Here is a 7,168-nt window from a genome sequence, read left to right on the forward strand (position 1 = left end):
AAGCTGCCAGATCTTGGGTTATTCTGATTGGGTTTCCACAATACTCAAATTGTTTCTTTCTGGCTGCTTGCAGTATTTTCTCCTTGATCTGGGAGCTCTGGAACTTGGCAACAATATTCCTAGGAGATTTCTTTTTGGGATCTATTTGAGGAGGCGATCGATGGATTCTTTCAATTTCTATTTTGCCCTGTGGCTCTAGAATATCAGGGCAGTTCTCCTTGATAATTTCCTGAAAGATGGTATCTAGGCTCTTTTTTTGATCATGTCTTTCAGGTAGTCCAATAATTTTTAAATTATCTCTCCTGGATCTATTTTCCAGGTCAGTGGTTTTTCCAAGGAGATATTTCACATTGTCTTCCATTTTTTCATTCCTCTGGTTCTGTTTTATAATATCCTGATTTCTCATAAAGTCACTAGCTTCCACTTGCTCCAATCTCATTTTTAAAGTAGTATTTTCTTCAGTGGTCTTTTGGACCTCCTTTTCCATTTGGCTAATTCTGCCTTTCAAGGCATTCTTCTCCTCATTGGCTTTTTGGAGCTCTTTTGCCATTTGAGTTAGTCTGTTTTTTAAGGTGTTGTTTTCTTCAGTGTATTTTTCAGTATTTTTTTGGGTCTCCTTTAGCAAGTCATTGACTTGTTTTTCATGGTTTTCTCGCATCCTTCTCATTTCTCTTCCCAATTTTTCCTCTACTTCTCTAACTTGCTTTTCCAAATCCTTTTTGAGTTCTTCTATGGCCTGGGGCCAGTTCATGTTTTTCTTGGAGGCTTTGGTTGTAGGCTCTATGACTTTGTTGTCTTCTTTAGGCTGTATGGTTTGGTCTTCTTTGTCAGCAAAGAAAGAATCCAAAGTCTGAGACTGAATCTGGGCGCGTTTTCGCTGCCTGGCCATATTCCCAACCAACTAACTTGACCCTTGAGTTTTTCAGTGGGGTATGACTGCTTGTAGAATAACGAGTTCTATGTTCTACATTTGGGGGGGGAGGTGCCAGCTCTGTCAGAGCCGCACTCCTCCTTCCCCAAGGACCCCCAGTCCAGACTGGGCTTAGATCTTCAGCAGGCTGTTGCACTCCTGCTCTGATCCGCCACTTAATTCCTCCCACCAGGTGGGCCTGGAGCCGGAAGTAACAACAGCTGTAGCTGCCCCACCTCCGCTGCCCCCGGGGCTGGAAGCCGAACCGCGAACTCCTTCCACTCCCGCAGCTTTTCCCACTAACCTTCTCTGCAGTCTTTGGTGTTTGTGGGTCGAGGGGTCTGGTAACTGCCGCAGCTCACTGAATCAGGGCGCTAGGGCCCCCTCCGCCCGGCTTCTGGTCTGGATGTTCCACGCCGCTCAGGCTGGGCTCTGCTCCAGTCCGTTCCCAGCTCCCAGCTCCGTGCGGGATAGACCTCACCCAGAGATGATCCAGGCTGTCCTGGGCTGGAGCCCTGCTTCCCTCTACTGTTCTGTGGGTTCTGCCATTCTAGAATTGGTTCAGAGCCATTTTTATAGGTTTTTGGAGGGACTCGGGTACGGAGCTCACTCTAGTCCGTGCTTACCAGCCGCCATCTTAGCTCCGCCCCCCCTATTTGTTTCTTTTAATTAGATCTAATTTTGCTTTTACTTTGTCTGAGATCACAATCACTATTCCTGCCTTTTAAAAAAATTTCAGCTGAAGCATAATAAACTCTCCTTCAGCCCTTTACTTTAAATCTGTACCTTTCTGTTTCAAGTATGTCTTATATAAACAATGTATTGTTGGATTCTCATTTCTAATCCATTCTGCTACCTGTTTCCATTTTGTTGGTGAGTTCATCCCATTCACATTCATAGTTATGGTGACTAACTGTGCATCTTCCCCCATCTTACTTTCTTCTGTTTGTCCTTCTGTCTCTCTTTGTATACTGTCTTTCCTCAAAAGTCTGTTTTGCCTCTGATCCCTGCCTCCCTTAATCTGTCTTCTGTTTTTGTCACCTTCCCCCTCTCTTATCCTCTTCCTCTCCTATTTCCCATTTGGGTAAGATAGATTTCTATACCCAATTAAGTGTGTATATGTATTCTTCCTTCTTTGAACCAAATCCTACAAGAGTGAGATTCAAACATTTCCTTCCCCCCCCACCTTTGCATGCCTCTTTTTGTGAGATAATTTTCTCCATTATTCCTCTATCTTCTCCCTTCTTCTTGTGCCTCCCTCTTTCTCACCCATCCTTTTTTTTGGTAGAGCCTTCCAACGTATTGACTTAGTCTCGTTCCATCTGTTTATGTAGAGTTCTTTTAACTGCCTTAATAATGATAAAATTCTTAGGAGCTACATCTATCATCTTCTCATCTAGGAATGTACAGTTTAACATTATTGAATTCCATATGATTTCTCTTTCGTATTTACCTTGTGTTAGCTCTGCTGCTCTAGAATTTGATTTGCGGTTTTATTTTAAAGTTGTTTGGAGGGAAATGTTGAGACAGCTCAGTTACTTCCTCTACTCCACCATTTGGCTCTGCCACTCGAAGAGGATAAAGGAGGTTGTAATATAAAAATAGAATGAAATGGGCAAAGATATGGTAACATTTCTTTACTTACACATTTATTCATTGTGTGACCTGATGCAAAGCTCTGGGATGCTCTGAATTGGCCAATGTGGTGCTAAGTCTCTTTGAGCTAGGAAGCTTCACCAGAGATGGAATAGGGGTTCTTAACCCTGGGGTCCATGGCTTCCCCAAGGGAAGCAAGGATAAATTCCTGAGGGTTCATGAACTTGGATAGGAAAAAAAAATACATCTTTTTTTTTTTTACTAACTTCTAACTGAAATTTAGCATCATATATATCTATGTATATGCACATTACATATGTAATATGTAATGTGTGTATACATTATATACATATATACATACATATAAATATATGTGTATACATATAATTTATATATAAATATGTATGTATATATGTATTTGTATATGTGTAATATGAATATATATGTATATTTTGTTGTTGTTTAGTCATGTCTGACTTTATGTGACCCCATAGATTTCATTCATGGGATTCTTGTGGCAAAGATATTTGAATGGTTTGCCATTTCCTTCTCTAGTGCCTCTCCATTTTACAGATGAGGAATGGAGGCAAATAGAGGTTAAGTGACTTGCATAGGTTCACAAAGCTAGTAAGTGGCTGAGGCCAGATTTTAACCCATATCTTCCTGACTCCAGGTCCAGTGCTCCATTCACTGAGCCACCTAGTTGCCACACACACACACACATACACACACACACACACACGTATGTATATATACATATATAAACTTTAAATATGGGTGTATATACATATATATCCATACATTTAGTTTTTAAATTTAGCTTTTAAGAATGTTTTCATTTTTAAAAAAGTTTACATTAAAATTTAAATACTTTTAAATTTTACATTTAAAAATTTTTAAGTCATTATTTTGAAAAGTGGTTCATAAGGTTCAACAGAATGCCAAAGAAGTTTATAAAACAAAAAGGTTAAGAAGCCCTGTTTGAAGAAGGCTTTTAGGCTTTGGGCTGTTGATGTGCTCACTGGTTATGCTAGACATGGTAGATGAACAGTAGGGATAAGTAATTGTATAGGAGTTGGAATAAAAGTCCCAACTCTTCCAATTGCTACTTATGTGATCTTAGGCCACAATTTCCTTGCAGGGCTCCATTTCTCACCTTCATGCCTTTACACTGGTTATCCTCCAGGCTTGAAATTCATACCCCGCAATTCTCTATCTTTTCAAATCCCTAATCTCCTTCAAGACTTAGCTTAAGTGACACCTTCTACATGAGGCCTTTCCTGATCCTCCAGCTGATAGTGGGCCTCCGCAATCACCAAGTATCTATGTCATGTATACTTATAGACAAAATATATGTTGCCTTCCCCAATAGAATATAAATTTCTTGAAGACAGAAAATAGATAGATATAGATAGATAGATAGATATAGATATAGATAGTTAGATAGTAAAATAATTTATGAAATGCTTACTCTATGATGTCTATTGCAAAGCACTCAAAAGAGAATATAAGCAAAAAGAAAGATAGTCTTAGCCTTCGTGGAGCTCACATTCTAATACAGGGAGACAACACATAAAAGTGAGCTAATAATTGAGGGAAGGATCTGAGGGACTAAGTCGGGTGAGAAGTGACTATGGCTAGCTCGTATAAATATTTCCTATAATGGAGGTTCCAGGGAAGAACTCACCACTCTGAGGAGAAGGCCTTGGGTTGGAGGTAGAAAAGTAGTCTTTCATTTCTATCTGGGTCTCCTCTGCACTTAGCACAGAGCCAGGCACACAATAAGTAATTAGTGTTCCTTGATCGATTGATCTAAAAAAGGAAGGGGTTCGACTAATGTCTCTTCAGGCTCTAACATTTTGTGATTCTGTGATTGCTGAGTCCAGCAGAAGAGAAGAGTAAGGGGACTGAAACACCAGGCACCCAATAGGATGCACACTAAGGGTCAAATTTCAGGGTCAAGGGACATCACAGGCAGTTTGAGAATCAAGAAAGCCAAAAGGAAGGAAATGGGATTGCTAAATGAAAAACAGATTGAAATCAGGGAGAGGGAGGAGATCTGCTAAGTTCAGATGGATACTGGGTGACAATGGTGATAGTGAATTAGCCAGACCTCACCAGGGTTCTGGCAGCCTTGGGGCCACGCCCTGCTTCCTTTCTGAAAGGTGCCAGTTCTATTTCTGCTCAGTTACAGCTGCCTGACTTCAAGCCCCCAGCACCCAGAGCAGAAGGGAGACAGAAAAGAAAGGGGGGAACCTCAGCTATTAAGTCATACAAGCACCCTTCCTAGTGTAAGGTTGAGCACTTTACATGCCAGGAAATATGAAACCTAGGTTCCTGTTCTGTCTCTGTTAGTGAATGTGACCTGAGATCAGCAAATCACTCGTCCCTCTGAATGAGGGAAAAGAAGGAAGTTCTCTGATATGGCAAAGTTCTCAAGAGAAGACCTGAGGCTTATCATGCCAGAGAACTTACGCAAGCTTAGGAGCCGGGAGCTATAGATTCAAATTCTGACAAGTTGCCTGATTTTCCTGTGCTCATAAAAATATTGCTCATACATACCATTAAGCATCCCATTATATTCAGCTCAACAGATATTTATCAGGTACCCACTTCATGAAATGCCACGTTGGTCTTCTAGGCAGTGGGGATACAAAGGTAAAATCAGACACTGTCCCTGCCCCTTAGGAAGCTTACAATCTAGCAAGAGAAGTAAGACAGGGAGGTGTGCACAAGGAACCACAGTACAAATTAGAACACAAGAAAGGCAATGGAGAGATCTAAGTTACTATGAGAAATCCAGAGAAAAAGAGAACACCAAAAACAATGCAGGAAGAAGAATAGAAGGAGAGACACAGAAAAGTTCATAAAAGAACAAATCAAAATGAGTAACCAGTAACAAAACCCATGGCCTCAGATGTCTGCATCAATGCACAAATTGAGGATGACAAATAAAAGTCCTAACTCAAACAGGAAGATATGACCTAAAAGGTATTGCTGAGACTTAATGGGATGGAGCCAATGACTGGAACATGGCTCTAGAAGGTTTTACATTATTCTAAACGAGCAAGATAGGGGGAAATCATGGTAGAGAAATGTAATACATATATCAAAAAGAGGTTTCTAATGGACTGCCCCTAGGAGTCTGTACTTGTGCAGCTTAACATTTTTATCAATGACTTGGATGGAGGCATCAAATTCGCAGATAAGACTGATCTGAGAGGGAGAGCTAACACTGGATGACAGAATCTGTACTCAAAGTGAGACTGGCTAGATCTCCAGACCAAATAAGATTAAATCTAACAGTATAAATGTAAAAGTCTTACTCCTGGGCTCCAAAAATTAACTTCCCTGACCAAGATGGGGATAAGTATGGCCAGAGAGTACTTTGTATCAAAAGAAATTGAAGGCTTAATGGACTGCAAATGTAATATAAGTAAAAAAAATTGGCATGGAAGCCAAGAAAGCTGAAGTGATCTTAAGTTGCATTAAGAAAGGTAGATTGTCTGGAACTAGGAAAGTGATAGTTTCACTGTATTCTTTCTGCTCTAATCTGACCATATATTGAGAATTTTTCATAATCCCTTGTGCCACATTTTAGGAAGGGGATTGGTATATGAGTAACCATCCATGATGTGACAAATCAGTCTCTTGAGATGATGTCTTAGTTACAGGGGTGGGAAACCTGAGGCCTTGAGGCAACACGTGGCCCTCTAGGTCCTCAAGTTCCTAACTCCTTAATAAAAGGATTTGTTCTGTGAAATTTGGATTCAGTCAAAGGGCCACATTTGACCTAGAAGGCCACATGTGGCCTCAAGGGTTAGGTTCCCCACTCCTGGGACCTAGGAGGACCATTTGAAGGATCTGGGAATACTTAGCCTAAAGAAAAAAAGACCCCCTGGTGACAGCGGGTTATCCTTTTATAGAGGTCTTCAAGCCAAAGATTGATGGCCAACTAGTAAGGTTATGTTGTAGAAGGGATTCTTGGTCAGGTATGAGTTAGAACAGATGGTCTCTGAGGTCCCTTACAGCTCTGAGATATGGGGGCAGCTAGGTGTCACAGTGGATAGAGCACCAGTCCTGGAGTCAGGAGGACCTGAGTTCAAATCTGGCCTCAGATACTTACTAGCTGTGTGACCCTGGGCAAGTAACTTTACCCAATGCCTCCAAAAAATAAACAAAACAAAATAAAACAAAAAAACCTCAGATAGTACTGAGATCCTATTATTATCTGCTTAGGGAAAACTTATTAGAGCAAGAGGCCCATAAACTAAGCCTTGAAAGAAGGAAAAGATGTCCACAGATGGAAATTGGAAGATGAGTCTTTCATTCCAGATACTGGGGATAATACCAACATCAGTGATTAGAATTAAAAATTCTATGTACAAACACAAGAGCTTATTCCTATTATTAATCCCAAAGCAATATTGCTGAGAGTCTAGCACATTGCTAAAAGCTCAGGTCAACATATAATAATTGGTTTCCAGGGCAGACTAGGATATGTTTATTTCCCCAGGCCTCTCAATAGTTTCCAGATTGCCTATTCTCAGATACTATGTCTTTTAGTCAAAATTCCCTGCCTAGATATGGAGGGAAGTTATGTCTGTATCCATGGAGATCTCAGTCATAGGTGCGGAGTGAGAGAGAGTATCATCACAGAAC

Source organism: Trichosurus vulpecula, chromosome 1, assembly GCF_011100635.1.
Source record: "Trichosurus vulpecula isolate mTriVul1 chromosome 1, mTriVul1.pri, whole genome shotgun sequence".
Taxonomy (NCBI): domain Eukaryota; kingdom Metazoa; phylum Chordata; class Mammalia; order Diprotodontia; family Phalangeridae; genus Trichosurus; species Trichosurus vulpecula.